This window comes from Pelobates fuscus, chromosome 12 (genome assembly GCF_036172605.1).
Source record: "Pelobates fuscus isolate aPelFus1 chromosome 12, aPelFus1.pri, whole genome shotgun sequence".
NCBI classification, from domain to species: Eukaryota; Metazoa; Chordata; class Amphibia; order Anura; family Pelobatidae; genus Pelobates; species Pelobates fuscus.
In genome coordinates, this window is record NC_086328.1 from 52191419 (window position 1) to 52215333 (window position 23915).

The 23915-nt window shown below is 41.8% G+C and overlaps 21 pseudogenes; all 21 read right to left on the reverse strand.

Annotated features, from left to right (window-relative positions):
- Positions 1-5320: 5320 nt before the first annotated feature.
- Positions 5321-5439, reverse strand: LOC134580115 (5S ribosomal RNA; annotated as a pseudogene).
- Positions 5440-5825: 386 nt separating this feature from the next.
- Positions 5826-5944, reverse strand: LOC134579640 (5S ribosomal RNA; annotated as a pseudogene).
- A 134-nt stretch (positions 5945-6078) lies between these two features.
- On the reverse strand, positions 6079-6197 carry LOC134579613 (5S ribosomal RNA; annotated as a pseudogene).
- Positions 6198-11668: 5471 nt separating this feature from the next.
- LOC134579936 (5S ribosomal RNA) lies at positions 11669-11787 on the reverse strand (annotated as a pseudogene).
- A 134-nt stretch (positions 11788-11921) lies between these two features.
- Positions 11922-12040, reverse strand: LOC134580167 (5S ribosomal RNA; annotated as a pseudogene).
- Positions 12041-14433: 2393 nt separating this feature from the next.
- On the reverse strand, positions 14434-14552 carry LOC134579662 (5S ribosomal RNA; annotated as a pseudogene).
- A 386-nt stretch (positions 14553-14938) lies between these two features.
- LOC134579864 (5S ribosomal RNA) lies at positions 14939-15057 on the reverse strand (annotated as a pseudogene).
- Positions 15058-15686: 629 nt separating this feature from the next.
- On the reverse strand, positions 15687-15805 carry LOC134580177 (5S ribosomal RNA; annotated as a pseudogene).
- Positions 15806-16182: 377 nt separating this feature from the next.
- On the reverse strand, positions 16183-16301 carry LOC134579582 (5S ribosomal RNA; annotated as a pseudogene).
- A 134-nt stretch (positions 16302-16435) lies between these two features.
- LOC134580113 (5S ribosomal RNA) lies at positions 16436-16554 on the reverse strand (annotated as a pseudogene).
- A 136-nt stretch (positions 16555-16690) lies between these two features.
- Positions 16691-16809, reverse strand: LOC134579943 (5S ribosomal RNA; annotated as a pseudogene).
- A 1865-nt stretch (positions 16810-18674) lies between these two features.
- LOC134580176 (5S ribosomal RNA) lies at positions 18675-18793 on the reverse strand (annotated as a pseudogene).
- A 629-nt stretch (positions 18794-19422) lies between these two features.
- LOC134579632 (5S ribosomal RNA) lies at positions 19423-19541 on the reverse strand (annotated as a pseudogene).
- Positions 19542-19675: 134 nt separating this feature from the next.
- LOC134579766 (5S ribosomal RNA) lies at positions 19676-19794 on the reverse strand (annotated as a pseudogene).
- A 134-nt stretch (positions 19795-19928) lies between these two features.
- Positions 19929-20047, reverse strand: LOC134580091 (5S ribosomal RNA; annotated as a pseudogene).
- Positions 20048-20180: 133 nt separating this feature from the next.
- On the reverse strand, positions 20181-20299 carry LOC134580095 (5S ribosomal RNA; annotated as a pseudogene).
- Positions 20300-21184: 885 nt separating this feature from the next.
- LOC134580110 (5S ribosomal RNA) lies at positions 21185-21303 on the reverse strand (annotated as a pseudogene).
- A 1103-nt stretch (positions 21304-22406) lies between these two features.
- LOC134579602 (5S ribosomal RNA) lies at positions 22407-22525 on the reverse strand (annotated as a pseudogene).
- Positions 22526-22658: 133 nt separating this feature from the next.
- Positions 22659-22777, reverse strand: LOC134579594 (5S ribosomal RNA; annotated as a pseudogene).
- A 629-nt stretch (positions 22778-23406) lies between these two features.
- On the reverse strand, positions 23407-23524 carry LOC134579965 (5S ribosomal RNA; annotated as a pseudogene).
- Positions 23525-23658: 134 nt separating this feature from the next.
- LOC134580162 (5S ribosomal RNA) lies at positions 23659-23777 on the reverse strand (annotated as a pseudogene).
- Between the last annotated feature and the right edge of the window lie 138 nt (positions 23778-23915).

Below are 23915 nucleotides of genomic sequence, written 5' to 3' on the forward strand. Positions count from 1 at the left end.
TCTCAGTTTTATTCCATATGAATGTCAGTAAGGAATACTTAAGGTAATCGCTCAAAAAAATATACAATTTTGGGAACTAGAGTTATCTTGACCGAATTAATCCTTCCTAACAAGGAAATTTCAAGACTACACCACCTAAGAGCAGGCCAGATTTTAGCTAAGTTATAAGTATGCATCTTTGACAGGTTTTTGAACAGATTAAATTAATGCCCAAATAAAAAATGTAGGAATCTCTGCAGTCAAAGTTAAAAGTAGCTTTTAAAGTATCCAATTCATGCCATGGGACAAAAAAATTAGAATGCATGGGTTTTATTAGCATTCAATTTATAATAAGAAATTTTGACAAATTCTTACAGGATAGACATTGATAGTGCAATCGAGGTCGAAGAATTTTTAAGAGATATCATCTGTAAAGAGACCAATTTTATGTTCTCTATCTCCTACCGCAATGCCCTCTATATCTGCACATTGCCTCAGTTAAGGGTCCCATCGCCAGTACAAAAAGAAGCAGCAAGAATGGACACCTCTGTCTGGTCCCATTGGATAGAGTAAAGCTATCAGAAACAAACCCAGTTGCAGATACCTGAGTAGTTGGGTTACAGTATAAAGCAAATCCAGCCCCAATGAAAGAATGAGGAATGATAAACATGACATAACCTTTTGTAACGGCTACCCAGGTAGTGAGAGGGTATCAGCCGTTGGAAAATTCCTTTTTCCCGGCAAGTTGCTGTGTAGTAGTGGAGTTACTTATTCCCATCCACGAGATCATAACATAGCTATTAAAAGAGCAAGGTAGTTATGCAGAAAATCCCCTTCCAAGAACGAGACGAGGCTACGTTTTGAAGGGTCAAGAAGAACTAAATTTTAATGACAGGTACTCTCCTTTTATGTGATTCTGCCCATGCAAGGGAGACACCCACATAATTAACACAACAACCAATAAAACATAAGGTACATCCCACACATCTCCTCCCCTCAGATAAGAGTGTAACCCAATTAACAAAGACACATTTTTCCCCAAGTTTTGGATGTACCCCAAATACATGCATAAATCCGGTGTCAGATAGCCCTATTCTGGGGAACCAACATATAAAAAAAATCAGCTCATTTGGTTCAGTGGTTCAGGACATATGGGACTTTAACGTTTTGACCGACCGCACAGGCAAAGTAGCCGAAAATAGTTCCAAAGGCTCCGTGCGTAACTTGACATTCGCTAGCATCCCCATATGTTATTAAGTCTTTCTACCGAACGGCAGGGTGTTCGGTAGTTTTGGCACGAAGTTCTGGTTCTATGGAGGTCTCAGTGGTGTTTGCCTACTCGAGTGTCAGATTTTAGTTCCAGATACTCGATGGCAAAACACTGCTTGTAGCGGAGAGCTGATATCCCACAGCTATTCTCCACTGACGATCCCAGGAAGGCTCAGGAACAAGGCAATAGTAGATCCATAGGCAGAGTTTCCAGCAGGCAAAGTAACACAGCGATACCCCCACAGCAATCCCAATAACTGGACGACACACAGTTTCAGGAACAGAACTGCTGGCTGGTACATCCAGCCTGCCTTTTATTACAACTGTACACAGACAAGCCACACCCAGGGGGAGGCATAAAACAACCAATGGTATCTTGGGTACAACCCACACATCCCCTCCCCTTAGTGTGACACATAATCCCATTATTGTACAGTTTCAAACATAACTTTTACACCATATTCATAACTTCTATAATATTCATCACATTCGCATAAAAATACATATTCACAATCAATCCATTCAGGGGAATAACATATAAAAAAATGGCATGAATCAGACCAGGGGTTCAAAAGTTAGTAAAAGTATCTTTTGTTCCCCCTGGCTGATTGTATTTTAATCTGGCTCAAACAGTAAAAGTAAAACCATCCCCACAATGCATCCTGGCTTCCTCCCTTCTGCCCTGGAGATAATTGGAGAAGGAATCCAATTATCTCCAAAGACAGAGCCAAACTCCATTACCCACATGGCAGACAAAAAGACAGTAAAAGACATAAAATTACATACTGATACATTTAGTACACAAAACACACATTTCTACATATCCCCAGATAGCTTTGATCTGACTGCACATTATTAGATGAATGGCACTCAGATCACACGAATAAGCCTTTCTGCAGGGAAAATAAACAGTTTAACCTGCAGGGCCATAGTCCAAAGGCAAGAGGCGGGCAAGCAGCCCCCTCCAAGGACACGTGGCGAGGTCGGTTTCGCCACACTTCTCCCCTTTGCCCCCCAGACTAACAGGGTAGATGAGGGCAATCCATAATACAGGGAGGACAGCCACAATAGGGTTCCGCTACACTGCTGTTCGGGAGTTAAGATGGCCGCGAACACGTGTAAAAGTCAGGAACTGAAACAACGCGTTTGTGCATTTCCCATTGAAGCTGGATGTGCCGATCAGGGAGGTAAATGACCACTTAAACAGCAGGGTGGTCCGGTGTTCGGTAGTTTACATTTGTATAGGGAATACGTTAAAAGTCCCGAACTGCTGTATAGCAATATCCACACGAAGACCGGTAAGGCTCTTCAATTTGTTACACCTTTCTCAAGAAACCCCAATAAATTATATCAAACTCCTTTTCCGCATCTAAAGATAAAAGCAAAGAATGTGTGCCATTTAATTTAATTTGGTTAATCACATTTATGAAACATCTTGTACTATGCGGGGCCTGACTGTTTAAAACAAAGCCCACCTGGTCATAGTTAATCAAGGAAGGGAGAATTTGGGCAAGACAATTAGTCAATATTTTAGAATATACAAAAAACACAATGTGTGCTGGCACTCAATTACGTTAAGGAGCAGGTATTCGAGGTTAACCCCAAAATGACCTCCTAATCTCAATCATAAATAAATATGAATGCCGCACTCAAATATGTGATAAATTTCAATAACACTTGTTGCTAATGGTGCAATTAATTCATAATTTTTATTATTTTTAAATTTGCTTATGAAAAGTATATATAGTATTTTATCGTGGTGACACTTATTTCATCCTATATACATAAACTATTTACAAATATATACAGAATCCTCCCTAGTACAAGGTAAAGTTCATAACATATGTGTATATACACAATTGGTAATGATCCAGAGAATCAAAAAATAGAAAAAATAGTAAAAATAGAAAAATGGAAAAAATAAAAATATGAAAAATGGCAAAAAAAAAAAAAAACAGAAGGAAAAAAGAAAAAAGGGAAAAAAGACAAAAAAGAAAAAAAGGAGACAAAAAATAAAGTCCTGATATGTTACAATCCAAAATATAGTGCACTATATGAATCACTCTCTGTGGGTGGATCTCACCAATGTAGAAGTTTCTCTTGGTATACAGAGTAGGAGGATGTTGTAGTATGATGATGATGATGTTGAAGAGGATGAAAAAGTTCCTGCTGCGATGAAAAAAGCGATCACCTCACCAACTCCCAGTTTGTGTGTGTGTGGTCAGTATAGCAGGTCGTTCTAGACAGTCCTTGAACGGGCGGGCTGCGCGCTTGGGACGTCCATGTCCCTTCGACGGCCCCTGTGTTAATTAATTGCACCATTAGCAACAAGTGTTATTGAAATTTATCACATATTTGAGTGCGGTATTCATATTTATTAATATTTTAGAATATAGTTCAGTGTCATTGTTGATTAATGAAAATGGGCAAAAATTTGGACAAGCATTGGGCACTTTACCAGGTTTGGTCAATGTTATAATTTTTGCACATAATACTTCTTCTGGCATCTCACCAGATGACCAATAATTATTAAATAATTTAGATAAATGGGGGACCAAAATACTAGAGAAGGACTTGTAATATGCCATTGTAACACCATCAGATCACGGAGCTTTGCCAGCAGGAATCATGGCAATTGCATCCACAATTTATTTTTGAGATATAGGAGAATTTAGTGTATCCAATGTATCAACTGAGATTTGCTTCAGTGGGACTTTATCCAGAAAAGAGCAATTTTTCCATGGTAGGTTGCTGCACGTCTGATCAAAAACCAAATTGTAAAGCTTTTTTTATAGTAGGCAGTACTTTCTGGATGAGTCACTTTTAAAACATCCTCAATCAATAAATGCTCAATCCTAGACTGAGAGAGTCTATGTCACAGCTTAGAGGCTAACAAAGAGGAAGCCAAATTACCATTAGAATAAAAAAAAATGCTTAAGTCTCTTTAACATCAAGGCTGTATGCTCCAGCGGAATAATATCAATTTTACGTTTAACATCAGAAATCATTGCAACAAGAGAGGGAGAAGGGCCAGATTTGTTCATCTGATTAAGATTATATAGTTCCTTTTCTAGTTCCCTTAAGTTTGTGGGTGTAATTTTCTTCAAATAAGAAGCCCTCTGCATAAAATGACACCGTAAAACAGCTTTATCAGCATTCCCTAATGAAGATATTGATATATTTTGAGACACATTTTCCCTAAAATATTCAGCAAGCTCTTTCTCAGCTTATTCCCCATAATCATAACCAGATAGTAACTTAGTCTCCATGATCTGCTAGGGTTTGTTTGGAGAGATTACTCTATGTGTAACGCTATAAGAGCATCATCTGACTAGGTAAGGTCTAAAATATCAGATCTGAGAATATATGGAACATTACGCTTACCATGCTTACCTGTCAAAAACCTGTAAATTCTAGAATGCATATTATAAAGTGTTGAGTGATAGGTGTAGTCCTTCTCTCCTTCATGTTGGTTCCACCAACAGTCAAATAAGCCCTGAGGAAAAAAAAAATGATACAAGAAGTAGTCATTTTTTTACTGTTATAATTTTTGGAAAATGTGATCACTCTCTCTAGCAATATCTTGATCACAATCTAATACATAATTCAAATCTCCACCAATTATCAATCTACCTCTGACATCATTGGAAACTCTTGTGACAAAATTCTTCAGACATGTATAGCCCAGAATTACACATTAACCAAAGTGTAAACCACATTATTAGAAAAAAAGAGTAATAAAACAAAAGCGCTAAAAATAGAAGGCTAATGGATAGGGAAAAAAGTGGTCTGATTATGACATCATAATGCAAAAAAGAAATAAACAAAAGCTTACGGCACCTGAGGTTCCTAGTTGGTCTCCCATCCAAGTACTAACCAGGCCCGAGTCTGGATGGCTTCCGAGATCTGACATTTTCAGACTGGTATGGCCATAGGTAAAAATTAATATAATGCGATCTCGCTAATGTTGGTAGAATATCAAACACTGGTTGCAACAAAAGACAAGACGCTTCTGGATAGGGAAAAAAGTGGTCTGATTATGACATCATAATGCAAAAAAGAAATAAACAAAAGCTTACGGCACCTGAGGTTCCTAGTTGGTCTCCCATACAAGTAATAACCAGGCCCAAGTCTGGATGGCTTCCGATATCTGACAAGATCAGGCATTTTCAGACTGGTATAGCCGTAAGTGAAATTAAGAGAATGCGATCTCGCTAATGTTGGTAGAATATAAAACTCTGGTTGCGACAAAAAAAAGACGCTTCTGGATAGGGAAAAAAGTGGTCTGATTATGACATCATAATGCAAAAAAGAAATAAACAAACAATTACGGCACCTGAGGTTCCTAGTTAGTCTCCCATACAAGTACTAACCAGGCCCGAGACTGGATGGCTTCCGAGATTTGACAAGATCAGGCATTTTCAGACTGGTATGTCCGTAAGTGAAATTAAGAGAATGCGATCTCGCTAATGTTGGTAGAATATCAAACACTGGTTGCGACAAAAGACAATACGCTTCTGGATAGGGAAAAAAGTGGCCTGATTATGACATCATAATGCAAAAAAGAAATAAACAAAAGCTTACAGCACCTGAGGTTCCTAGTTGGTCTCCCATACAAGTACTAATTAGGCCCGAGTCTGGATGGCTTCCGAGATCTGACGAGATCAGGCATTTTCAAACTGGTATGGCCGTAAGTGAAACTAAGAGAATGCGATCTCGCTAATGTTGGTAGAATATCAAACACTGGTTGCGACAAAAGACAAGGCGCTTCTGGATAGGGAAAAAAGTGGCCTGATTATGACATCATAATGCAAAAAAGAAATAAACAAAAGCTTACTGCACCTGAGGTTCCTAGTTGGTCTCCCATACAAGTACTAACCAGGCCCGAGTTTGGATGGCTTCCGAGATCTGAGGAGATCAGGCATTTTCAGACTGGTACGGCCGTATGTGAAATTAAGCGAATGCGATCTCGCTAATGTTGGTAGATAGTGATGTACCGAACTGTCCGCCGGCGGACAGTTCCCGGCGAAATTAGCTTGTTCGCGTTCGCCGCGGCAGGCGGACACATGCGCAGTTCGATCCGCCCCCTATTCGTCATCATTGGGCAAACTTTGACCCTGTGCCTCTCGGTCAGCAGACACATTACAGCCAATCAGCAGCACTCCCTCCCTTCCACACCCTCCAACCTCCCTCCCAGCATCCATTTTCGATTCATTCGGAAGATGCATGCTTAGTGAGAGGAGGGAAAGTTTAGCTGCTGCTGATTACATAGGGAAATTGATAGCTAGGCTAGGGTATTCAGTGTCCACTACAATCCTGAAGGACTCATCTGATCTCTGCTGTAAGGACAGCACCCCAAAAAGCCCTTTTTAGGGCTAGAACATCAGGCTGCTTTTTTTTTTTTTTTTCCTGTGTAATGTAATTGCAGGTGCCTGCCTGCCAGCCTGTGTGTCAGGCTCACAGCATATACTGTGCCCACTTGCCCAGTGCCACCACTCATATCTGTTTTAACAATCGGTTAAGCTTTACATTTAAAATAAATATTTTTTTTTCACTGTAATAGAAGAGCAGTTGCCTGCCTGCCAGCTTCTGTGTGAGGTTGGATGCCTTGCCCATTTGCACAGTCAGTGCCACCACTCATATCTGTTTTAACAATTGGTTAAGCTTTCGATTTAAAAGAAATAATTTTTTTTCACTGTAATAGAAGAGCAGTTAGTTGTCTGCAAGCGTCTGTGTTTCAGGCCTACTTCAGCGTGTGCTCTGCAGACCTGTGCCAGCGTGCTTTGACAGTTGCCACTCATATCTTGTGTCTCTATAGCGTGCTTTTACAACCAAAATTTGTTTTTCACTGTTATAGATTGAATAGCAGTTACTTGTCTTCAAGCGGGTGTCTCAGGCCTACAGTGTGTGCTCTGCAGCACTGTTCCAGTGCACATTGCCAATCATATCTGGTGTCTCTATAGCGTGCTTTTAAAAACAAAATTTGTTTTTCACTGTTATAGATTGAATAGCAGTTACTTGTCTTCAAGCGGGTGTCTCAGGCACGTATAAAAAGGCTGAAGGAGAACGACCTGTACTGGGTGTCCACGCTACTAGACCCCCGGTATAAGCAGAAAGTGGCGGAAATATTACCCAATTAAAACAAGTCGGAAAGGATGCAGCATTTGCAAAATAAATTAAAAAGTATGCTTTACACAGCGTATAAGGGTGATGTCACAGCACAACGGGAATCTAACAGGGGGAGAGGTGGAAGTCATCCTCCTCCTCCTCCCACGACCACGCCGGCAAGGACAGGACGCTTTAAAGACGTGTTGTTGATGGAGGACATGCGGACCTTTTTAAGTCCTATGCATCGCCACAGCCCTTCGGGATCCACCCTCAGAGAGCGACTCGACCGACAGGTAGCAGACTACCTCGCCTTAACTGCAGATATCGACACTCTGAGGAGCGATGAACCCCTTGACTACTGGGTGTGCAGGCTTGACCTGTGGCCTGAGCTATCCCAATTTGCGATAGAACTTCTGGCCTGCCCCGCTTCAAGTGTCCTGTCAGAAAGGACCTTCAGTGCAGTAGGAGGTATTGTCACTGAGAAGAGAAGTCGCCTAGGTCAAAAAAGTCTAGATTACCTCACCTTTATTAAGATGAATGAGGGATGGATCCCGAAGGGACTGACACTGGGTGATACATTCGATTAAAAAAGGCCTGATGAGATGAGCTGCCTTGGGCTAAAAATGGTCCACACGCTGTTGTATTTTAGCACTGAATGACGTTTGACTTGCGTGACTTACCCGCCACCAACTAGGGTTCAAGCCGCCATGTTTTAGGGCACTTTCTGCCTGTGAAACAAACATCAATTTTTCTGCCCGCTGCTACAGCAGCGGCTGCAACAATACCAAATTTTTCAGGCATGTGTACATGCCTAATTTTTAGGCCCACTGGTGCAAGTGGACTGATTACAATTACAGGGCCTCTAAAGAGTCCTGTATTGTTATTTGTCGTCACTACCTTCCCGCGTCGGGAGTGGGTCATTTGCGCCCCTGCTGCCTTCCTTGCATGTGGTAGCTGTTTGTCAGGGATTTGTCAATCCATATCTGCCAAGTGACCCTATGTAGGGGTAACAGTCCCTATTCTGCTCTGTGTCAGTGTGTATCATGGTCTCTGTGGACAGGGAACAGTCTCTATTCTGCTCTGTGTCAGTGTGTATCAGGGGTTATGAGGACAGGTGTCAATCCATATCTGCCAAGTGACCAAATGTATATCTGCTGTCAGTACACAGGAAAAGTTTAAATATTTCTTGTTCTACGTTCTCTGCAACTCCACGCACCGACTCATCCAATACGTGAAGATCTGGGGTTTCTCTGACTCTCCTCAGTAGTGTATCAAACAGAGTCTGCACTGTGGTAACACGGACATCTTCAGGACATAACTCAACTATTTGCAGATAGGCAGTCTGCAGCTTCTCTTTTTCACCTGTTCTCTTCTTTCTCTTATGCGTATTCTTGTCTATATGCAGGTGGTCTCTTGACTTTCTTTTAACCAATTCGTTCCTTCCATATGGTTTCAAAAGATCTCTGGCATCATTACTTTCAACGCAAATAACGTCATCATAGTTAGTCTCCTCATTATTCACCGGGAAGAGAGTGTTTGCACTGACTACCCACAGCATGCTCTTGCCATTGCCTACTCCACCTTCAACGACAGGGTGCAAGTCCCAAGGAGAAGGATCATTCACTTTATTATCCGTCTTTATTTCACAAGTAGTGCCTGGAACATCCTCATGGGTCACAAGATGTAAATCTGGACTAATGTCAACCCCAGGGTCTGGAAAATCTAAAGAGTCCTGTATTGTTATTTGTCGTCACTACCTTCCCGCGTCGGGAAGATTTCTTGCACAGGGCGCCCAAAGGCCTAAGGCTGGCCCTGCGCATGGGTCAGTGGCTCTGCACCAGACTTCCCTCCAATTGATCAAAGTTAAAGGATTTCAAGTGGACTGATTACAATCACAGGGCCTTTAAAGAGTCCTGTATTGTTATTTGTCGTCACTACCTTCCCACATCGGGAGTGGGTCATTTGCGCCCCTGCTGCCTTCCTTGCATGTGGTAGCTGTTTGTCAGGGATTTGTCAATCCATATCTGCCAAGTGACCCTATGTAGGGGGAACAGTCCCTATTCTGCTCTGTGTCAGTGTGTATCAGGGATCATTAGGATAGGTGTCAATCCATATCTGCCAAGTGACCCTATGTAGGGGGAACAGTCTCTATTCTGCTCTGTGTCAGTGTGTATCAGGGGTTTTGAGGACAGGTGTCAATCCATATCTGCCAAGTGACCCTATGTAGGGTGAACAGTCTCTATTCTGCTCTGTGTCAGTGTGTATCAGGGGTTTTGAGGACAGGTGTCAATCCATATCTGCCAAGTGACCCTATGTAGGGGGAACAGTCTCTATTCTGCTCTGTGTCAGTGTGTATCAGGGATCATTAGGATAGGTGTCAATCCATATCTGCCAAGTGACCCTATATAGGGGGAACAGTCTCTATTCTGCTCTGTGTCAGTGTGTATCAGGGATCATTAGGATAGGTGTCAATCCATATCTGCCAAGTGACCCTATGTAGGGGGAACAGTCTCTATTCTGCTCTGTGTCAGTGTGTATCAGGGATCATTAGGATAGGTGTCAATCCATATCTGCCAAGTGACCCTATATAGGAGGAACAGTCTCTATTCTGCTCTGTGTCAGTGTGTATCAGGGATCATTAGGATAGGTGTCAATCCATATCTGCCAAGTGACCCTATATAGGGGGAACAGTCTCTATTCTGCTCTGTGTCAGTGTGTATCAGGGATCATTAGGATAGGTGTCAATCCATATCTGCCAAGTGACCCTATGTAGGGGGAACAGTCTCTATTCTGCTCTGTGTCAGTGTGTATCAGGGATCATTAGGATAGGTGTCAATGCATATCTGCCAAGTGACCCTATGTAGGAGGAACAGTCCCTATTCTGCTCTGTGTCAGTGTGTATCAGGGATCATTAGGATAGGTGTCAATCCATATCTGCCAAGTGACCCTATGTAGGGTGAACAGTCTCTATTCTGCTCTGTGTCAGTGTGTATCAGGGGTTTTGAGGACAGGTGTCAATCCATATCTGCCAAGTGACCCTATGTAGGGGGAACAGTCTCTATTCTGCTCTGTGTCAGTGTGTATCAGGGATCATTAGGATAGGTGTCAATCCATATCTGCCAAGTGACCCTATATAGGAGGAACAGTCTCTATTCTGCTCTGTGTCAGTGTGTATCAGGGATCATTAGGATAGGTGTCAATCCATATCTGCCAAGTGACCCTATATAGGGGGAACAGTCTCTATTCTGCTCTGTGTCAGTGTGTATCAGGGATCATTAGGATAGGTGTCAATCCATATCTGCCAAGTGACCCTATGTAGGGGGAACAGTCTCTATTCTGCTCTGTGTCAGTGTGTATCAGGGATCATTAGGATAGGTGTCAATGCATATCTGCCAAGTGACCCTATGTAGGAGGAACAGTCCCTATTCTGCTCTGTGTCAGTGTGTATCAGGGATCATTAGGATAGGTGTCAATCCATATCTGCCAAGTGACCCTATGTAGGGGGAACAGTCTCTATTCTGCTCTGTGTCAGTGTGTATCAGGGATCATTAGGATAGGTGTCAATCCATATCTGCCAAGTGACCCTATATAGGGGGAACAGTCTCTATTCTGCTCTGTGTCAGTGTGTATCAGGGATCATTAGGATAGGTGTCAATCCATATCTGCCAAGTGACCCTATGTAGGGGGAACAGTCTCTATTCTGCTCTGTGTCAGTGTGTATCAGGGATCATTAGGATAGGTGTCGATCCATATCTGCCAAGTGACCCTATGTAGGAGGAACAGTCCCTATTCTGCTCTGTGTCAGTGTGTATCAGGGATCATTAGGATAGGTGTCAATCCATATCTGCCAAGTGACCCTATGTAGGGGGAACAGTCTCTATTCTGCTCTGTGTCAGTGTGTATCAGGGCTGGGCTTTGAGGACAGGTGTCAATGTTAGGTGATTTCTGCCCTTTATGGATTAAAAGCAGACTCTGCATCAACTGTGCAATTTTCCATGGGAGTTTTGCCATGGATCCCCCTCCGGCATGCCACAGTCCAGGTGTTAGTCCCCTTGAAACAACTTTTCCATCACTTTTGTGGCCAGAAAGAGTCCCTGTTGTTCTTAAAATTCGCCTGCCCATTGAAGTCAATGGCGGTTCGCGAACATTTGCGGAAGTTCGCGTTCGCCGTTCGCGAACCGAAAATTCCGGGTTCGCGACAACACTATTGGTAGAATATCAAACACTGGTTGCGACAAAAGACAAGACGCTTCTGGATAGGGAAAAAAGTGGTCTGATTATGACATCATAATGCAAAAAAGAAATAAACAAAAGCTTACGTCACCTGAGGTTCCTAGTTGGTCTCCCATACAAGTACTAACCTGGCCTGAGTCTGGATGGCTTCTGAGATCTGACAAGATCAGGCATTTTCAGACTGGTATGGCCGTAAGTGAAAGTAAGAGAATGCGATCTCGCTAATGTTGGTAGAATATCAAACACTGGTTGCGACAAAAGACAAGACGCTTCTGGATAGGGAAAAAAGTGGTCTGATTATGACATCATAATGCAAAAAAGAAATAAACAAAAGCTTACGGCACCTGAGGTTCCTAGTTGGTCTCCCATACAAGTACTAACCAGGCCAGAGTCTGGATGGCTTCCGAAATCTGACGAGATCAGGCATTTTCAGACTGGTATGTCCATAAGTGAAAATGCGATCTCGCTAATATTGGTAGAATATCAAACTCTGGTTGCGACAAAAGACAAGACGCTTCTGGATAGGGAAAAAAGTGGCCTAATTATGACATCATAATGCAAAAAAGAAATAAACAAAAGCTTCCGACACCTGAGGTTCCTAGTTGGTCTCCCATACAAGTATTAATTAACCAGGCCTGAGTCTGGATGGCATCCGAGATCTGACGAGATCATGTATTTTCAGACTGGAATGGCCGTAAGTGAAATTAAGAGAATGCGATCTCGCTAATGTTGGTAGAATATCAAACACTGGTTGCGACAAAAGACAAGACGCTTCTGGATAGGGAAAAAAGTGGTCTGATTATGATATCATAATGAAACAAAGAAATAATCAAAATATTTCAGCACCTGAGGTTCCTAGTTGGTCTCCCATACAAGTACTAACTAGGCCCGAGTCTCGATGGCTTCCAAGATCTGACGAGATCAGGCATTTTCAGACTGGTATGGCCGTAAGTGAAATTAAGAGAATGCAATCTCGCTAATGTTGGTAGAATATCAAACACCGGTTGCGACAAAAGACAAGACGCTTCTGGATAGGGAAAAAAAGTGGTCTGATTATGACATCGTAATGCAAAAAAGAAATAAACAAAAGCTTACGGCACCTGAGGTTCCTAGTTGGTCTCCCATACAGTTACTAACCAGGCCAGAGTCTGGATGGCTTCCGAGAACTGAGGAGATCAGGCATTTTCAGACTGGTATGGCCGTAAGTAAAATTAAGAGAATGCGATCTCGCTAATGTTGGTAGAATATCAAACACTGGTTGCGACAAAAGACAAGACGCTTCTGGATAGGGAAAAAAGTGGTCTGATTATGACATCATAATGCAAAAAAGAAATAAACAAAAGCTTCCGACACCTGAGGTTCCTAGTTGGTCTCCCATACAAGTACTAACCAGGCCCAAGTCTGGATGGCTTACCAAGATCTGACGAGATCAGGCATTTTCAGACTGGCATGGCCGTAAGTGAAATTAAGAGAATGCGATCTCGCTAATGTTGGTAGAATATCAAACACTGGTTGCGACAAAAGACAAGGCGCTTCTGGATAGGGAAAAAAGTGGTCTGATTATGACATCAGAATGCAAAAAAGAAATAAACAAAAGCTTACTGCACCTGAGGTTGCTAGTTGGTCTCCCATACAATTACTAACCAATCCTGAGTCGGGATGGCTTCCGAGATCTGACGAGCTCAGGCATTTTCAGACTGGCATGGCCGTAAGTGAAACTAAATGAATGCGATCTCGCTAATGTTGGTAGAATATCAAACACTGGTTGCGACAAAAGACAAGACGCTTCTGGATAGGGAAAAAAGTGGTCTGATTTTGACATCATAATGCAAAAAAGAAATAAACAAAAGCTTACTGCACCTGAGGTTCCTAGTTGGTCTCCCATACAAGTATTAATTAACCAGGCCTGAGTCTGGATTGCTTCCGAGATCTGACGAGATCATGTATTTTCAGACTGGAATGGCCGTAAGTGAAATTAAGAGAATGCGATCTCGCTAATGTTGGTAGAATATCAAACACTGGTTGCGACAAAAGACAAGACGCTTCTGGATAGGGAAAAAAGTGGTCTGATTATGATATCATAATGAAACAAAGAAATAATCAAAATATTTCAGCACCTGAGGTTCCTAGTTGGTCTCCCATACAAGTACTAACCAGGCCCGAGTCTCAATGGCTTCCAAGATCTGGCATTTTCAGACTGGTATGGCCGTAAGTGAATTTAAGAGAATGCGATCTCGCTAATGTTGGTAGAATATCAAACACTGGTTGCGACAAAAGACAAGACGCTTCTGGATAAGGAAAAAAAGTGGTCTGATTATGACATCGTAATGCAAAAAGAAATAAACAAAAGCTTACGGCACCTGAGGTTCCTAGTTGGTCTCCCATACAGTTACTAACCAGGCCAGAGTCTGGATGGCTTCCGAGAACTGAGGAGATCAGGCATTTTCAGACTGGTATGGCCGTAAGTGAAATTAAGAGAATGCGATCTCGCTAATGTTGGTAGAATATCAAACACTGGTTGCGACAAAAGACAAGACGCTTCTGGATAGGGAAAAAAGTGGTCTGATTATGACATCATAATGCAAAAAAGAAATAAACAAAAGCTTACAGCACCTGAGGTTTCTAGTTGGTCTCCCATACAAGTACTAACCAGGCCCGAGTCTGGATGGCTTAAGAGATCTGACATTTTCAGACTGGTATGGCCCTAAGTGAAATTAAAAGAATGCGATCTCGATAATGTTGGTAGAATATCAAACTCTGGTTGCGACAAAAGACAAGACCCTTCTGGATAGGGAAAAAAGTGGTCTGATTATGACATCATAATGCAAAAAAGAAATGAACAAAAGCTTATGGCACCTGAGGTTCCTAGTTGGTCTCCCATACAAGTACTAACCAGGCCCGAGTCTGGATGGCTTCCAAGATCTAACGAGATCAGGCATTTTCAGACTGGTATGGCCATAAGTGAAGTTAAGATAATGCGGTCTCACTAATGTTGGTAGAATATCAAACACTGGTTGCGACAAAAGCAAGACGCTTTTGGGTAGGGAAAAAAGTGGTCTGATTATGACATCCTAATGCAAAAAAGAAATAAACAAAAGCTTACGGCACCTGAGGTTCCTAGTTGGTCTCCCATATAAGAACTAACCAGGCCCGAGTCTGGATGGCTTCCGAGAACTGACGAGATAAGGCATTTTCAGACTGGTATGTCCATAAGTGAAATTAATAGAATGCGATCTCGCTAATGTTGGTAGAATATCAAACTCTGGTTGCGACAAAAGACAAGACGCTTCTGGATAGGGAAAAAAGTGGTCTGTTTATGACATCATAATGCAAAAAAGAAATGAACAAAAGCTTACGGCACCTGAGGTTCCTAATTGGTCTCCCATACAAGTACTAACCAGGCCCGAGTCTGGATGGCTTCCAAAATCTGACGAGATCAGGCATTTTCAGACTGGTATGGCCATAAGTGAAGTTAAGATAATGCGGTCTCGCTAATGTTGGTAGAATATCAAACACTGGTTGCGACAAAAGACAAGACACTTCTGGATAGGAAAAAAAGTGGTCTGATTATGACATCCTAATGCAAAAAAGAAATAAACAAAAGCTTACGCCACCTGAGGTTCCTAGTTGGTCTCCCATACAAGTACTAACCAAGCCCGAGTCTGGATGGCTTCCGAGATCTGACGAGGTCAGGCATTTTCAGACTGGTATATCCGTAAGTGAAATTAAGAGAATGCGATCTCGCTTATGTTGGTAGAATATCAAACACTGGTTGCGACAAAAGACAAGACGCTTCTGGATAGGGAAAAAATGGTCTGATTATGACATCATAATGCAAAAAAGAAATAAACAAAAGCTTACGGCACCTGAGGTTTCTAGTTGGTCTCCCAAACAAGTACTAACCAGGCCCGAGTCTGGATGGCTTCAGAGATCTGACATTTTCAGACGTGTATGGCCCTAAGTAAAATCAATAGAATGCGATCTCGCTAATGTTGGTAGAATATCAAACTCTGGTTGCGACAAAAGACAAGACGCTTCTGGATAGGGAAAAAAGTGGTCTGATTATGACATCATAATGCAAAAAAGAAATGAACAAAAGCTTACGCCACCTGAGGTTCCTAGTTGGTCTCCCATACAAGTACTAACCAAGCCCGAGTCTGGATGGCTTCCGAGATCTGACGAGGTCAGGCATTTTCAGACTAGTATAGCCGTAAGTGAAATTAAGAGAATGCGATCTCGCTTATGTTGGTAGAATATAAAACTCTGGTTGCGACAAAAAAAAAGACGCTTCTGGATAGGGAAAAAAGTGGTCTGATTATGACATCATAATGCAAAAAAGAAATAAACAAAAGCTTACGGCACCTGAGGTTTCAAGTTGGTCTCCCAAACAAGTACTAACCAGGCCCGAGTCTGGATGGCATCAGAGATCTGACATTTTCAGACTGGTATGGCCCTAAGTGAAATTAATAGAATGCGATCTCGCTAATGTTGGTAGAATATCAAACTCTGGTTGCGACAAAAGGCAAGACGCTTCTGGATAGGGAAAAAAGTGGTCTGATTATGACATCATAATGCAAAAAAGAAATGAACAAAAGCTTACAGCACCTGAGGTTCCTAGTTGGTCTCCCATACAAGTACTAACCAGGCCCGAGTCTGGATGGCTTCCAAAATTTTACGAGATCAGGCATTTTCAGACTGGTATGGCCATAAGTGAAGTGAAGATAATGCGGTCTCGCTAATGTTGGTAGAATATCAAACACTGGTTGCGACAAAAGACAAGACACTTCTGGATAGGGAAAAAAGTGGTCTGATTATGACATCCTAATGCAAAAAAGAAATAAACAAAAGCTTACGGCACCTGAAGTTCCTAGTTGGTCTCCCATACAAGTACTAACCAGTCACGAGTCTGGATGTCTTCCGAGATCTGACGAGATCAGGCATTTTCAGACTGGTATGGCCATAAGTGAAATTAAGAGAATGCGATCTCTTGCTAATGTTGGTAGAATATCAAACACTGGTTGCGACAAAAGACAAGACGCTTCTGGATAGGGAAAAAAGTGGTCTGATTATGACATCATAATGCAAAAAAGAAATAAACAAAAGCTTACAGCACCTGAGGTTCCTAGTTAGTCTCCCATACAAGTACTAACCAGGCCCGTGTCTGGATGGCTTCCAAGATCTGACGAGATCAGGCATTTTCAGACTGGTATGGCCATAAGTGAAGTTAAGATAATGCGATCTCGCTAATGTTGGTAGAATATCAAACACTGGTTGCGACAAAAGACAAGACGCTTTTGGATAGGGAAAAAAGTGGTCTGATTATGACATCCTAATGCAAAAAAGAAATAAACAAAAGCTTACGGCACCTGAGGTTCCTAGTTGGTCTCCCATACAAGTACTAACCAGGCCCGAGTCTGGATGGCTTCAGAGATCTGACATTTTCAGACTGGTATGGCCCTAAGTGAAATTAAAAGAATGCAATCTCGCTAATGTTGGTAGAATATCAAACTCTGGTTGCGACAAAAGACAAGACGCTTCTGGATAGGGAAAAAAGTGGTCTGATTATGACATAATAATGCAAAAAACAAATGCTTACGGCACATGAGGTTCCTAGTTGGTCTCCCATACAAGTACTAACCAGGCCCGAGTCTGGATGGCTTCCGAGATCTGACGAGATCATACATTTTTAGACTGGTATGGCCGTAAGTGAAATTAAGAGAATGCGATCTCGCTAATGTTGGTAGAATATCAAACTCTGGTTGTGACAAAAGACAAGACGCTTCTGGATAGGGAAAAAAGTGGTCTGATTATGACATCATAATGCAAAAAAGAAATAAACAAAAGCATACGACACCTGAGGTTCCAAGTTGGTCTCCCATACAAGTACTAACCAGGCCCGAGTCTGGATAGCTTCCGAGATCTGACTAGATCAGGCATTTTCAGACTGGTATGTCCTAAGTAAAATTAAGAGAATGATATCTCGCTAATGTTGGTAGAATATCAAACTCTGGTTGCGACAAAAGACAAGACGCTTCTGGATAGGGAAAAAAGTGGTCTGATTATGACATCATAATGCAAAAAAGAAATAAACAAAAGCTTACGGCACCTGAGGTTCCAAGTTGATTTCCCATACAAGTACTAACCAGGCCCGAGTCTGGATGGCTTCCAAGATCAGGCATTTTCAGACTGGTATGGCCATAAGTGAAGTTAAGATAATGCGATCTCGCTAATGTTGGTAGAATATCAAACACTGGTTGCGACAAAAGACAAGACGCTTCTGGATAGGGAAAAAAGTGGTCTGATTATGACATCCTAATGCAAAAAAGAAATAAACAAAAGTTTACAGCACCTGAGGTTCATAGTTGGTCTCCCATACAAGAACTAACCAGGCCTGAGTCTGGATGGCTCCCGAGATCTGACGAGATCAGGCATTTTCAGACTGGTATAGCCGTAAGTGAAATTAAGAGAATGCGATCTCGCTCATGTTGGTAGAATATCAAACACTGGTTGCGACAAAAGACAAGACGCTTCTGGATAGGGAAAAAATGGTCTGATTATGACATCATAATGCAAAAAAGAAATAAACAAAAGCTTACGGCACCTGAGGTTTCTAGTTGGTCTCCCATACAAGTACTAACCAGGCCCGAGTCTGGATGGCTTCAGAGATCTGACATTTTCAGACTGGTATGGCCCTAAGTGAAATTAAAAGAATGCAATCTCGCTAATGTTGGTAGAATATCAAACTCTGGTTGCGACAAAAGACAAGACGCTTCTGGATAGGGAAAAAAGTGGTCTGATTATGACATCATAATGCAAAAAAGAAATAAACAAAAGCTTACTGCACCTGCGGTTCCTAGTTGGTCTCCCATACAAGTACGAACCAGGCCCGAGTCTGGATGGCTTTCGAGAGCTAATGAGATCAGGCATTTTTAGACTGGTATGGCCATAAGTGAAATTAAGAGAATGCGATCTCGCTAATGTTGGTAGAATATCAAACACTGGTTGCGACAAAAGACAAGACGCTTCTGGATAGGGAAAAAAGTGGTCTGATTATGACATCATAATGCAAAAAAGAAATAAATAAAAGTTTACAGCACCTGAGGTTCCTAGTTGGTCTCCCATACAAGAACTAACCAGGCCAGAGTCTGGATGGCTTCCGAGATCTGACGAGATCAGGCATTTTCAGACTGGTATGGCCATAAGTGAAGTTAAGATAATGCGGTCTCGCTAATGTTGGTAGAATATCAAACACTGGTTGCGACAAAAGACAAGACGCTTCTGGATAGGGAAAAAATGGTCTGATTATGACATCATAATGCAAAAAAGAAATAAACAAAAGCTTACGGCACCTGAGGTTTCTAGTTGGTCTCCCATACAAGTACTAACCAGGCCCGAGTCTGGATGGCTTCAGAGATCTGACATTTTCAGACTGGTATGGCCCTAAGTGAAATTAAAAGAATGCAATCTCGCTAATGTTGGTAGAATATCAAACTCTGGTTGCGACAAAAGACAAGACGCTTCTGGATAGGGAAAAAAGTGGTCTGATTATGACATCATAATGCAAAAAAGAAATAAACAAAAGCTTACTGCACCTGCGGTTCCTAGTTTGTCTCCCATACAAGTACGAACCAGGCCCGAGTCTGGATGGCTTTCGAGAGCTAATGAGATCAGGCATTTTTAGACTGGTATGGCCATAAGTGAAATTAAGAGAATGCGATCTCGCTAATGTTGGTAGAATATCAAACTCTGGTTGCGACAAAAGACAAGACGCTTCTGGATAGGGAAAAAATTGGTCTGATTATGACATCATAATGCAAAAAATAAATAAACAAAAGCTTACGGCACCTGAGGTTCCTAGTTGGTCTCCCATACAAGTACTAACCAGGCCCGAGTCTGGATGGCTTCCGAGATCTGACGAGATCAGGCATTTTCAGACTGGTTTGGCCATAAGTGAAGTTAAGATAATGCGATCTCACTAATGTTGGTAGAATATCAAACTCTGGTTGCGACAAAAGACAAGACGCTTCTGGATAGGGAAAAAAGTGGTCTGATTATGACATCATAATGCAACAAAGAAATAAACAAAAGCTTACAACACCTGAGGTTCCTAGTTGGTCTCCCATAAAAGTACTAACCAGGCCCGAGTCTGGATGGCTTCCAAGATCTGACGAGATCAGGCATTTTCAGACTGGTATGGCCGTAAGTGTAATTATGGGAATGCGATCTCGCTAATGTTGGTAGAATATCAAACTCTGGTTGCGACAAAAGACAAGACGCTTCTGGATAGGGAAAAAAGTGGTCTGATTATGACATAATAATGCAAAAAATAAATAAACAAAAGCTTACGGCACCTGAGGTTCCAAGTTGGTCTCCCATACAAGTACTAACCAGGCCCGAGTTTGGATGGCTTCAAAGATCTGACGAGATCAGGAATTTTCAGACTGGTTTGGCCATAAGTGAAGTTAAGATAATGCGATCTCGCTAATGTTGGTAGAATATCAAACACTGGTTGCGACAAAAGACAAGACGCTTCTGGATAGGGAAAAAATGGTCTGATTATGACATCATAATGCAAAAAAGAAATAAACAAAAGCTTACGGCACCTGAGTTTCCTAGTTGGTCTCCCATACAAGTACTAACCAGGCCCGAGTCTGGATGGCTTCCAAGATCTGACGAGATCAGGCATTTTCAGACTGGTATGGCCGTAAGTGTAATTATGGGAATGCGATCTCGCTAATGTTGGTAGAATATCAAACTCTGGTTGCGACAAAAGACAAGACGCTTCTGGATAGGGAAAAAAGTGGTCTGATTATGACATCATAATGCAAGAAAGAAATAAACAAAAGCTTACGGCACCTGAGTTGCTTATGGGTGGTCTCCCATACAAGTACTAACCAGGCCCGAGTCTGGATGGCTTCCAAGATCTGACAAGATCAGGCATTTTCAGACTTGTATAGCCATAAGTGAAGTTAAGATAATGCGGTCTCGCTAATGTTGGTAGAATATCAAACACTGGTTGCGACAAAAGACAAGACACTTCTGGATAGGAAAAAAAGTGGTCTGATTATGACATCATAATGCAAAAAAGAAATAAACAAAAGCATACGACACCTGAGGTTCCTAGTTGGTCTCCCATACAATTACTAACCAGGCCCGAGTCTGGATAGCTTCCGAGATTTGACTAGATCAGGCATTTTCAGACTGCTATGTCCATAAATTAAATTAGGAGAATGCGATCTCGCTAACGTTGGTAGAATATCAAACTCTGGTTGCGACAAAAGACAAGACGCTTCTGGATAGGGAAAAAAGTGGTCTGATTATGACATCATAATGCAAAAAAGAAATAAACAAAAGCTTACGGCACCTGAGGTTCCAAGTTGATTTCCCATACAAGTACTAACCAGGCCCGAGTCTGGATGGCTTCCAAGATCAGGCATTTTCAGACTGGTATGGCCATAAGTGAAATTAATAGAATGCGATCTCGCTAATGTTGGTAGAATATCAAACTCTGGTTGCGACAAAAGACAAGACGCTTCTGGATAGGGAAAAAAGTGGTCTGATTATGACATCATAATGCAAAAAAGAAATAAACAAAAGCTTACAGCACCTGAGGTTCCTAGTTAGTCTCCCATACAAGTACTAACCAGGCCCGAGTCTGGATGGCTTCCAAGATCTGACCAGATCAGGCATTTTCAGACTGGTATGGCCATAAGTGAAGTTAAGATAAAGCGATCTCGCTAATGTTGGTAGAATATCAAACACTGGTTGCGACAAAAGACAAGACACTTCTGGATAGGAAAAAAAGTGGTCTGATTATGACATCCTAATGCAAAAAAGAAATAAACAAAAGCTTACGCCACCTGAGGTTCCTAGTTGGTCTCCCATACAAGTACTAACCAAGCCCGAGTCTGGATGGCTTCCGAGATCTTAAGTGGCCATAAGTGAAATTAAAAGAATGCAATCTCGCTAATGTTGGTAGAATATCAAACTCTGGTTGCGACAAAAGACAAGACGCTTCTGGATAGGGAAAAAAGTGGTCTGATTATGACATAATAATGCAAAAAACAAATGCTTACGGCACATGAGGTTCCTAGTTGGTCTCCCATACAAGTACTAACCAGGCCCGAGTCTGGATGGCTTCCGAGATCTGACGAGATCATACATTTTTAGACTGGTATGGCCGTAAGTGAAATTAAGAGAATGCGATCTCGCTAATGTTGGTAGAATATCAAACTCTGGTTGTGACAAAAGACAAGACGCTTCTGGATAGGGAAAAAAGTGGTCTGATTATGACATCATAATGCAAAAAAGAAATAAACAAAAGCATACGACACCTGAGGTTCCAAGTTGGTCTCCCATACAAGTACTAACCAGGCCCGAGTCTGGATAGCTTCCGAGATCTGACTAGATCAGGCATTTTCAGACTGGTATGTCCTAAGTAAAATTAAGAGAATGCGATCTCGCTAATGTTGGTAGAATATCAAACTCTGGTTGCGACAAAAGACAAGACGCTTCTGGATAGGGAAAAAAGTGGTCTGATTATGACATCATAATGCAAAAAAGAAATAAACAAAAGCTTACGGCACCTGAGGTTCCAAGTTGATTTCCCATACAAGTACTAACCAGGCCCGAGTCTGGATGGCTTCCAAGATCAGGCATTTTCAGACTGGTATGGCCATAAGTGAAGTTAAGATAATGCGATCTCGCTAATGTTGGTAGAATATCAAACACTGGTTGCGACAAAAGACAAGACGCTTCTGGATAGGGAAAAAAGTGGTCTGATTATGACATCCTAATGCAAAAAAGAAATAAACAAAAGTTTACAGCACCTGAGGTTCATAGTTGGTCTCCCATACAAGAACTAACCAGGCCTGAGTCTGGATGGCTTCCGAGATCTGACGAGATCAGGCATTTTCAGACTGGTATAGCCGTAAGTGAAATTAAGAGAATGCGATCTCGCTCATGTTGGTAGAATATCAAACACTGGTTGCGACAAAAGACAAGACGCTTCTGGATAGGGAAAAAATGGTCTGATTATGACATCCTAATGCAAAAAAGAAATAAACAAAAGTTTACAGCACCTGAGGTTCATAGTTGGTCTCCCATACAAGAACTAACCAGGCCTGAGTCTGGATGGCTTCCGAGATCTGACGAGATCAGGCATTTTCAGACTGGTATGGCCATAAGTGAAGATAAGATAATGCGGTCTCGCTAATGTTGGTAGAATATCAAACACTGGTTGCGACAAAAGACAAGACGCTTCTGGATAGGGAAAAAATGGTCTGATTATGACATCATAATGCAAAAAAGAAATAAACAAAAGCTTACGGCACCTGAGGTTTCTAGTTGGTCTCCCATACAAGTACTAACCAGGCCCGAGTCTGGATGGCTTCAGAGATCTGACATTTTCAGACTGGTATGGCCCTAAGTGAAATTAAAAGAATGCAATCTCGCTAATGTTGGTAGAATATCAAACTCTGGTTGCGACAAAAGACAAGACGCTTCTGGATAGGGAAAAAAGTGGTCTGATTATGACATCATAATGCAAAAAAGAAATAAACAAAAGCTTACTGCACCTGCGGTTCCTAGTTGGTATCCCATACAAGTACGAACCAGGCCCGAGTCTGGATGGCTTTCGAGAGCTAATGAGATCAGGCATTTTTAGACTGGTATGGCCATAAGTGAAATTAAGAGAATGCGATCTCGCTAATGTTGGTAGAATATCAAACTCTGGTTGCGACAAAAGACAAGACGCTTCTGGATAGGGAAAAAATTGGTATGATTATGACATCATAATGCAAAAAAGAAATAAACAAAAGCTTACGGCACCTGAGTTTCCTAGTTGTCTCCCATACAAGTACTAACCAGGCCCGAGTCTGGATGGCTTCCAAGATCTGACGAGATCAGGCATTTTCAGACTGGTATGGCCGTAAGTGTAATTATGGGAATGCGATCTCGCTAATGTTGGTAGAATATCAAACTCTGGTTGCGACAAAAGACAAGACGCTTCTGGATAGGGAAAAAAGTGGTCTGATTATGACATCATAATGCAAAAAAGAAATAAACAAAAGCTTACGGCACCTGAGTTGCCTAGTTGGTCTCCCATACAAGTACTAACCAGGCCCGAGTCTGGATGGCTTCCAAGATCTGACGAGATCAGGCATTTTCAGACTTGTATGGCCATAAGTGAAGTTAAGATAATGCGGTCTCGCTAATGTTGGTAGAATATCAAACACTGGTTGCGACAAAAGACAAGACACTTCTGGATAGGAAAAAAAGTGGTCTGATTATGACATCATAATGCAAAAAAGAAATAAACAAAAGCA